The sequence below is a fragment of the Chenopodium quinoa genome, unplaced genomic scaffold, assembly GCF_001683475.1.
Source record: "Chenopodium quinoa cultivar QQ74 unplaced genomic scaffold, ASM168347v1, whole genome shotgun sequence".
In the NCBI taxonomy this organism is placed as follows: Eukaryota; Viridiplantae; Streptophyta; class Magnoliopsida; order Caryophyllales; family Amaranthaceae; genus Chenopodium; species Chenopodium quinoa.
Window position 1 is genome coordinate 650,008 of NW_018743332.1, and position 10,907 is coordinate 660,914.

Genomic DNA, 10,907 nt, shown 5'->3' on the forward strand with positions numbered 1-10,907 from the left:
CCGATCAGTTAGAGAAGGTAGAATACACATATCTACCTAGAGAAGAAAATCAATTTGCTGATGCCTTCACAAGATTAGCCTCAATGGTTAGGATTCCCACGGATATTGAGCAAATGCCTCTAACTATCGAAAAAAGGCACAAACCGGCATATATACAGGCTATAGAAGACGACGACCCAGTCCAAGACGAAGATGAAGAACAAGAAGAAGAACCATGGTACACAGACATTCTCAACTATGTCACCAATGGAGAATACCCTCCTCATGCTGACAAAAGAGCTAAGCGAGCCTTGAGACTTTTGGCTTCTCAATATGTACTAATAGACAACGAGCTACATAAAAGGGTACCTAAAGGTCGAGCCCTCCTATGTGTAAGGAAGCTGGATGCACAAAGAATAATGAGAATGGTCCACGAAGGAATCTGTGGAACCCATATAAATGGCAAAATGTTAGTCTAGAAAATAATGCGAGAAGGGTATTATTGGACTACCATGAATAGGGACTGCCATCAATATGTAAAAAGATGCCCTAAGTGTCAAATTTATGCCAATTTACAGCACGTTCCTCCATCTTTGCTCTACACCTACACATCACCATGGCCATTCTCTACATGGGGAATTGACATAATTGGCAAGATCGCTCCTCCAGGGACAAGAGGCCATGAATTTATTCTAGTAGCAATTGATTACTTTACGAAGTGGGTTGAAGCACAATCATATGCTAAACTCACCGCAAAACATGTAGCACTCTTTATCGAGAGAAATATCATTTGTCGATATGGAGTCCCACATGAAATGATAAGTGACAATGGAACTCACTTTCAAGCCGAATGTGAAGAATTTCTACATAAATATGGTATCCAACATCATCATTCGTCCCCTTATAGACCTCAAGCAAACGGAGCAGTCGAGGGAGCTAATAAGAATTTAAAGACTATCATCGAGAAAATGACAGGAAATTATAAGGATTGGCCTGACAAGCTTCACTTTGCATTGTGGGGTTATTGCACGTCAATTCGTACGTCAACGGGAAATACACCATTTTCTTTGGTATATGGAATGGATGTCGTACAACCTGTCGAACTAGAAATACCATCTCTACGTATTGCGCTAGAGAGTAAACTCGATGAAGTCGAATGGGCTAGGGCACGATATGAAGAATTGATCCTACTCGATGAAAAACGACTAGAAGCCCTACATCACACTCAGTGTTATCAAACTCGTATGGCTAGACATTTTAATAAGAAGGTCAAGACAAGAAATATCAAAGTAGAAGATTTGGTATTAAAAGCGCTAAGAAAAAATGTTTTAGATCCAAGGGGAAAGTTTAGACCTAATTGGTCTGGCCCCCTACATTGTCAAAACAATCCTGTCAGGTGGTGCAGCAAAATTAACTGACATGGATGGCAATGAATTCTCAAACATGACCAATCTTGACCAACTTAAAAAATACTACCCATAATTACTTGAGTAGGACACTCAAGAGAGCTACGTTCGGCCTGATTCCTTAAGAAAGGATACGTAAGCAACCCATTACGGGTGCGGCCACTTTATTTTTCGACATCTCCATGTTCCAGAATCAACAAAAAGTCAACAAAAGTCAGAAAATCAACTGACGTCACAGAACAAAGCATGGCGTCAGCAAAAAGCCATTAGCGCCAGACGACGGTATTGGTGCCTGGCGCCAGACCTCAATAGCTGGCGCCAATTCTCAATTATTGACGCCAATTCAGTAATAAAATCTGGGCGAATTTCGGTGTTTCTCGGAAAATTTTCGACTCCCGTACTCGAAGAATTTCTGGAAAATCAATTTTTTCGGTTTTTCATTGCTTTAATAAAACAAATTTAAAGTAACAATTTAATTGAAAGCTGAAATTTCATTAATGAAATAAAATTGCATTGTTCATGGAATTTAAATAAGGCTGAAATTAATTAACTTTAAATTAAGAATCTAATAAATCTAAAGCTAAGCAATGGTCTAATCTTTCTTCTCCTTCTTTGCTCTTTTCCAATTCTTTTTTGCCTCCTCCTCTTCATCCATTACTTTAGCTAGAAGGCATCCTTTAGAGGACCTACATTCAATCTTAGAATAGATTGTTTCTCCTTCAGCTAGCACCCCATGCTTCTTTTCCACCCAAGCCTTCTTGTCTATAACTTTCCTTTTCCCCTTATCTTTAGTAGCATTCTTCTTCTTAGGCATTATAGGTGTCTTGAACTCAATTCTTGCACCTAAGTGTTCCTTGGCCGGTGTCACCCTGTCACCTAGACGATTCTTCACATCGGTTCTACCCTGATCAATTGAAGACTTCTTCAGCAACCACTTCTTTACGCCATTAGGTAAAGAAGGGGGAACCTTTTGGGTAATCACTTCCCATAAAGGTCTAGCGCTCCAGTACGTGTCAAATTTATCTACTTCTTGAGATATGGGATACTCATAGGGAGGACGAAGATCCCCGGAAGGAATATTTTGAAGCAAGCCATATTGTCTCTTTACTCTGCAGGGGTAATAATATGTCATGCGAGACAAGCTTGGAAGACGGCATAAAGGTTGCTTGTTAACACCAACCAACCTTTTTATTTTCCACCATGGGATGACCCACTTGATAGCAAAGTCACGTGATTCAAAGACTTTCTTCCACCCATGGCGCCCAATTTTAGGGATGCGCTTCTTTCTTCTCACAAAGCAAGTGGGCGTATAACTTTCAATGTCGTCCGGAGGGCTAATTAATCCTAGCCTTTCCATTAGCCACATCTGAAAAAAAAAAAAAAATTCCAATGCAAATAAATTAATATCACAATACAAAGATATATTTTTTGATTTCTGTAATTAAAAATATTTCTACCTGTAATAAAATTGGAGAACCGCGAAGAGATGCTTTTGGGTCCCTTTTCAACTCATCTAGACTAATCATAGTCTCTCCAACTATTAAAGGCATTGGATTTCTCCCTGATTCAATTTGTTCTAGCACAGTGGTTATAATTGATTGACCCTCATTAATTTTACCACTACTAAGACAATATTGATTAAGCATGCAGAATAAGAACGCCCTTCTTCTATATATGTGAAAAGATTCAGAAAGCGGTTTGTCAAAATAATAGCGTGCGAATTCTTTTAAGTTCACCACGTTTCCATCTACTATCTTTGATAAATCCCTTTCCTTCAAGTTAAAGAAGCGCTCAAAATCCTTATAGTAATATGCATCTACTCTAGGGATTACTACCAGGTCTATTGCAGGGAAGCCTAAAATATTACCAAATTCCTCTGGCAAAGGGCTAATTTCATAATACCCTATTCTAAAACATTGTGTGTCAATGTTCCAATATTCTAAAGCGGTATGTATGAAGTCTATGTCTAGATCTACCCCTTTAATGCCATATATTCCCCCCAAGTGAAATAAATCCAATTCTTTTCTTTCTCTAGCATTGAGAGATCGACACCATTCATGAGAATATTGGGTGAAGGTTTTAGTGGCTAAAGACATGATTATTATTTTTTCTAAAGAGAAGAATAATTTTTTCGCTGGAATTATGTGAATAATCGGCTGAGTAGGGGGCTATTTATGCACAAATTGCGAGGAATTTCAACCTGACTGGAATACGTAGTCAGCGTTAATTGGCGTCGCACACCCGAAATTGGCGTCGCCCATCTGCTATTGGCGCCACACGCTAGCAACAGCGCCTGGCGCGTGGCGCCAGCTGGCGCCAAGTTAGCTGGACAGCCGCGCGTGCTCAGTTTGCGTTTTGATATTAAATCGGAGTCGGTTAATGACTTTGTGGCCCCGTTTTAATTTCTCCTAAATATTTTTCTATCCTTTTATTAATTAATTAAATATAGCAATTTTTTTTAGTTAATTTTTATTTTCTCTTGGATTTTATATTTATAAAATCAGCCTTTCTCTCCGTTTTATTTTTCCTTTTTATTTTTCTTTTCGGGGGAGAGAGTCGGATAACACCCTCCATCAATAATAAAAATGACGGAATTTTTGCGCAAAATTGTTATCACATCTTCACACACTAACATACACTAACATAATAATAGAACAAAGTGTCTAAATAACAAGTCAAAGGCAAAGTTCTATAAAAAGTCAAAATAAAATACATATACAGAAATAAACTACGGCGCCGGAGGACGTAGGCTCATCATGCCATAAAACTGCGCCGTCCGAGGAGTCGCCTCTCCACCAGCTCCGGCCTCAGTACCAGCTCCAGTCTCCGTAGGAGGAGGGAAACTCAAAACAGGACCGCTCCAGCCAAGGTCAACCTGAGGCTAAGACCGCGGAGGCTGCTGCGATGACGAGCCAACCTCATACATCCCACCACCTCTGAAAGCCGAGGTAGCCTCTCCTAACGGTGCAGCAGGAGCATCCTCAGAAGAAGACCCTGAGCCCTCAGCAACGTCGGCTCGAGCAGCCTCAGAACGGCCACCTCTACCTCCTGACGAAGTACAACGACGTCTCGAGCTAGACCTCGCTGGCTCTCTCCGCCCCTCAGGCCTCGTACGGGTGTGAAAAGCAATCGGCTGACCCTGCAAAAATAATTAAATCAGAAACAAGGTGAAAACTGAAACATAGTGCAGAAACAATAAGTAAAGAAAAGTTACCTCTCGGACAGCGTCGTCTCGACGACAGGTAGCCGCGTTCCTCATCCGGACGAGTTGGCTCCGGAAAGCATCAATGCATCGTGCCATAGCCAAAACCACCTCCCGTGAGAACTGTCAAGGAAGGTTAAGTCAGTAAAAATGCACGATAACTGAATACAAGATTCTGAATTAGAGCTAGACTTACTCTGGTCTGGTGACGAGGAATCGACTGCTCCACGAAGCGCTCACCCTCAGGAGCCGGAGAAATCATCTCCTCGATCGGCCCGTACATCCCCTGGTAGTGGATGGACATACAGGGGTGGCACAAACTCAGTGGGACCATCCTGATGGAACAGAAAGAAATCAGTAAGGTATTATTTGGGGGCTACTCGGCGAAAAACAAAAAGTTAAGAATTTTACCCTCACATCCTCGGCCGGCACGGGGGCCGGAGCTAACAAAGGAAGCAGCTCCTCAGCATAACTCCACCCAAGGATCACATGGGACCACCAAAGAGAACCAGGCTCCTCAGCCATGCTCGACAACTCTCTCTCATCGAACATGTGGCGTGGTGGAGGAGCAGGAACGAAAAAGGCATCGGAAGAGTGTTGTCTAGCAACTCTCTCTCCTAAGTACGCAACCGCTCCGTAGGTCCCCAGAAAGTAACGACGCTCAGTAGAGTACTGTGCAGCTAATCCAGGGACTGTCCAACCGCCCCATGGCCGGTATACTACCTCGGGTCCCTATAAAAATACCAATCGGGTAAGAACATGTCTAAAACGTCGCAGAAGAGCAAGATAAGCACCAAAAATCGTACCGAGATGATCCGACTCCGGACACGTGCAGTAGACAGGTCCACATGGTGGCCGCCCAAAGAGGCGCTCACCGGATACCCCCTCGGCGATGGTCTCGCCGGCGCAATGGAAGGAAAGTATTCATAAAACCAAATCTACAAAAAAGCTAAAGCATGAGTGAATGCTAACTAAACATATAGGGCTAAACTTTATAGGGAATAATGTTTACCTCTACGACTTTCCAGAAAGCAGACAAAGCGACATTCTTCCTAAAAGACCGGTGGCGACACGAGTCCCTCAGTGCGCGAACGAAGTCAGTATAGGCCAAGCTGGCCCAGTCATAAGTCCCGATCCGCCGGAGATCGCGAACAGCAGGGAGGTAGTAAAGTAACGCCCTACTACCCCTGTCAGGGGAGAATGTCCCTGACAACAACATCAGCACAAAAATGCGCACCCGCTGCTCTCGGGTGGTCGCATCGTCATCAAGAGCCGCTGCCAGGGTCGAGCGACGGATCCCTCTAGCACTGAACTGAGTCGTCTCGACCTCAGCTCGGGCCCGAACAGCAATCGGCCCCAACAGTTCCTTGACCTCTAGAGAAAAGACGTCGATACCGCCGTCAAATGGCAGCGGCACAGGACTGGAGTTATGTAGGAGTGACCATCATCTCACCCCATGGAAAATGAAAGGTGTTGGTGGTGTCCCAAAAGAACTCCACTAGAGCGCGTACTACGTGGTGACCCCCGCTGGAGGCAACCATAGCCTCGGAGGTCTCAAACAGGGCAACCAATCCGCAAGACTCCCATAGGAGTCTCGTCTCTCGATCTCTGGCGATATGCATCCTATACAAATCGCCTAGGCCATCGCAGCCAGAGCCGTGATGTCGTGTCCTCCTAGGCTCGGTTCCCCGTCTCACCCTCTCAGAAATGTGGTGGACAGGGGCAAAGAACAAGGTATGCTCATCCCACTCTGGGAACTGACCAAGCGAAGTGGACGGTGTGCTGTCGTCCTCTACGGGCTCATGCTCCCGTCTAGTGTTTCGGGACCGTGAACCTGAGCCTCGTTGTCTAGCCATGCTACATTGTGCAGAATCATCATAAATCAAGTAACTATAGTATCTAAAGGTTTGCCTAGCCGCATGATACTATGTTCGCAAAAAACAGAGTACGTAGTACTAAAACAGAGCACAAATTCAAATTGAGCATGACAACATTTTTTCAAGCAATCAAACAATTTCTTGAAACACCATAGTGATTATTGTGACAAATTGAACAAGAATTGCTAGCAAAAACATCAAGAACGAGTCACATTGTTTTTCACGACCTTAGGAGGTCCAACAATGGCGGATTGCTCATTTCTTCACCAAATTGAGTCAAACAAGTCTCAAATTACTCCCAAGGAAATATACAAACATAAACAAGCAATTTCATGGCATAAAACTTGATAAACAAAGCAAATTGAGCATTATAAGTTTCGAATTTTCATGAAATTCGTGAATGAACATGCCAAGAATTCGTAAAAGCCGGTGTGAGTTGGAGGAAAACTTACATAGATCGGGAATATGGATGAGAAGAGCTTTGATTTGCAACAAATTTGAGCGAATTCGGTTGAGAAACGAATGAGCAACGATCAATTGAAGTTTCGACTTCTTTCGAGCAGCATTCGCAACAAACCAGAGCACGAAATGAACTGAAAACGGGAATTTAAAGTGATTCACGTGCTGGCGCCAGTCCCTAGGTATTGGCGTCACATTCTGTGCTTGGCGCCAGACGCCAATTTCAGCGCATGGCGCTAATGCTATAAGTTTGGCGCTGATCGATTTTCAGCGACGCCAAAGCAGCCAGCCACCTTTTGAGGTTGTGCTAGCCTTCTGCAATATATTTTGGGTTCCTTGGTACGCCAGTTAGCCCCTCTAAGCAATTTGACATGATTAGGTAATCGGCTTGATTACATAAAGTGATCGACCTGATGAAAAGATCGTCTCACTAAGCTTAAAGCGCCTAAGCATTGGCTCATTAGCAAAAAGCACCGACATACAGGTTCATTAGCAAAAGGCACCGACATATAGGTTCAAGAGCAAAGAGCGCCGACGTACAGACATGGAAAAAGGCAAGTTCAGGTGAACTTTTAAAGATCGACGGGCGTGGATCTTTGGTATTTTCCTTTGGGAGATTATCGCATCAAATGAGGATGACTTCAAGAGAAGATGTCTTCGACATCATTCCCTAGCTTGCGGAAAGTTGTCACAAACAAATGAAGGTAATTTCGAGCGAAATTGTCTTCGATCATAGTTCCTGAGGCATGGAAGATGATCATAATGCGGATGAGAATTATTTCAAGAGAAATAATTTTCGATGATATTCCCTTGGACGTGGAATATTATCATTGCGGAGAAGGTAGTTTCAGGCGAAGCAATCTTCTAATTTGGAAGCAGTTACGAGGCGTAGCGGTTTTCAGCGGGATGACATTCTCTAGCTTGCAGGAGGTCATCAAAACAAATCGGTTACTTTCAGAGACGTGTGCTCGACGGTGCAAGATACGCGTTTCTTAACTCTTTTATCTGTTTAACTAATGCTAGTTTTGCAAGTATCGGCGTTATAAGATTGATTTAGGATCGCAGAACGTTCTGAATCATTCTCCGTCCCTATCGATACTTTGACTTTCGCTTTCGAAACTTGCGTTTCTCCAAACTCAGTCAAAGTGGGGGCTTCTGTAGACACCCATTTGTGTCTCCCCAAAACCGAACCAAGTGATGAGTACCTTTCACGTCAAATTATAATCGAATGAAACGAAAGTGTGGAAAGGTCTAGTGTTGCGGAAAGTTTTATTTCTTTTCTTTTCTCTTCTCTCCGTTTTTGAAAACTTTATTTTAAGAAAACAGTCAATCCAGTTTGGTTGGTCCATGATATGGGTCCAATAGTGGTGTAGTTGGATGAGGCTTGAAAAGACCTTTCCAACGATATATTATAAGCCCAATTCCGATGGATATTGAGGAATTTATGGCCGATTTACTAAACTGGGCCCAGTTTGAGCTTTAAGTACGGCCCAATGATCTAGGGGAGGGCCTAATATGATTTATCATTCCTAATATAATTAGGAATGGTTTTGGTCTTCTTAAACATTGTAGAAGGTCTTATCATTCTTAATTCAATTAGGATTCTTCAGAGTTTTAATTAGATCAAATAGCATTTTCGACTGAAATTGTATTATTTTATCTTCCAGTACGGTAAAATTATCAGATTTTCGAAAACGTGTTAAAATTCAGTTTCGCGTCCAACCCCAGGCCTTGGCGCCTGGAACCAGGATTGGCGCCAGACGCCAGCCATTGGCGCCTGGCGCTAGCCACTGGTCCTGGCGCCAATGAGCCAGGGCTGGCGCCAAGGTGGTTTTGCGATCTTTTTTGGATGTTTTTCTCTATAAATATCGTATCAAAAACTCCGTTTTGATTCACGGATTGTCAATATTCATTCACCATTCATCATCTACATCTACCATTCACCAATTCTTTTTTATTGTTAAGTTTTAATAAACTCCGTTTTCATTCATCATCTCCAATCATCAATCGTCAACAATTACTTTATGAATCATTGATCTTTTAGCGTTCTTTCTAAACTTTGCTATTTAATACAAAATTCCGCATTCACAAGATCTTGATACACCTAGCCATATTCGAAGTTGCCTTCGCCCTAGACGTGAAAGGTTTTAATTTCTGAGGGTTTGGTCCCAAATCTCTACTTCAATTATTTAATTTAATTGTTTTGATTACTATTTTCCTTGAAGTTACTAACGTGTGTATTTTGTAATTAGAAAGAGGTATGAGGCATCTAAGTAAGTACTTTAATGGTTTAATTGATATTATGATGTAGATATCATGCTTAGATTATGATTCCTAGTATCATGTCTAGGGTATCTTTAATATTAAGTATGATTTCAAGTATGATGCTTCCTATGTTATTTCTAATATTTATGATTATTTAATATGTTGCTTGATATGCATATTATTTTATATTGTTATTGCTTGATCACCTTTTAATGCAGGTTAAAGGGAATTGGTATTTGCAATCACGCTTAATAAGATAATTAATAATCTTGTTAGGGTTAATTGTGATTATAATTCAAGTGATCGCCAATAATAGATTTATTTGTGCATTAAATTCAACCAACATAGATAAACAGGTTTAGGGTTAATTCTATTGATTGTATGTTAGTCATAAAGCGCACATGAATACGAGCAGAATAAAGTAGAGGCCTATTATTAGGGCAGGTTCAGTCTCTTTTAGGTTGGATTTGTACCATCATCCCCGGACCCTTATTTGGTTCATGACCTTATGGAGTTGAAGATCTCTTGGATCGTTAGTGGGTGTAACCTTCACCTTGTGAACGGTTTACAAGTTCCTTAAAAACTTATTGTCGACTCTTTTGCTCTATCTTCTTCCCTTTTGGACGCCACCGTACTTTAGTGTATGATCACAGTGGGGTTCAAGCTAGTGGGCTTTTAAAGGCTTGAAATTATTCCCTACATTATCATTGCATCACGAAGTATGAAGTGCTTAGCCTCCGTGCCTAAGTTACCCAAATACTTTCATCATGGAGTCAACCATTGAGATAGCCTAGGATGGATTAATCCTTGCACCTTGAGAGATAGTATCAAATGACATTTGACTAAGCTCATTCAACATGCATCTTCAAACTTTTGATTTTCTTTTTCGCGTCTTTCTTTTTCGGGAGAAAGTTGGTACCCTCCACAAAAAAATGACGGAAAATTTTTGCTTGCTTTTTGCATTTTTTCGAGTCGCACGATCACATTACAATGCACACACGAGTCATGTACACATTGAGTCATGTCGTGTCATATCACTTTGATTTGAGTCACACATGTGTCATTACACCTCGAGTCAATCAATCACAACGAGTCAAGTTTATACCTTGAGTCGTGTCAAGTCAATGAGTCAAGAAACGTTAAGCCTTAGGTCAACCATAAGATGATTAAAGAGATTGGCAAAGTTCTATAGTCAAAATAAATACAGGTGCAGCAGAACAGGGAAGACCCTATCGCAGCGTTCGCGACGAACACAGCAAGAAATAAAACAGAAAATTGAATTTAAAGAAGAATTCGTGCTGGCGCCAGTCCCTAGGCATTGGTGTCACTTTCTGTGCTTGGCGCCAGACGCCAATTCCAGCGCTTGGCGCTGATTGATTTTCAGCGACGCCAAAGCAGCCAGCCACCTGTTGGGGTTGTGCTAGCCTTCTGCAATATATTTCGGGTTCCTTGGTACGCCAGTTAGCCCCTATAAGCAATTTGACATGATTAAGTAATCGGCTTGATTACATAAAGTGATCGACCTGATGAAAAGATCGTCTCACTTAGCTTAAAGCGCCTAAGCATTGGCTCATTAGCAAAAAGCACCGACATATAGGTTCAAGAGCATAGGGCACCGACATACAGGTTCAAGAGCAAAGAGCGTCGACATACAGGCATAGCACAAGAAAAGTTAAGGCGAACTTTTAAAGATCGACAGGCGTGGGTCTTCGGTATTTT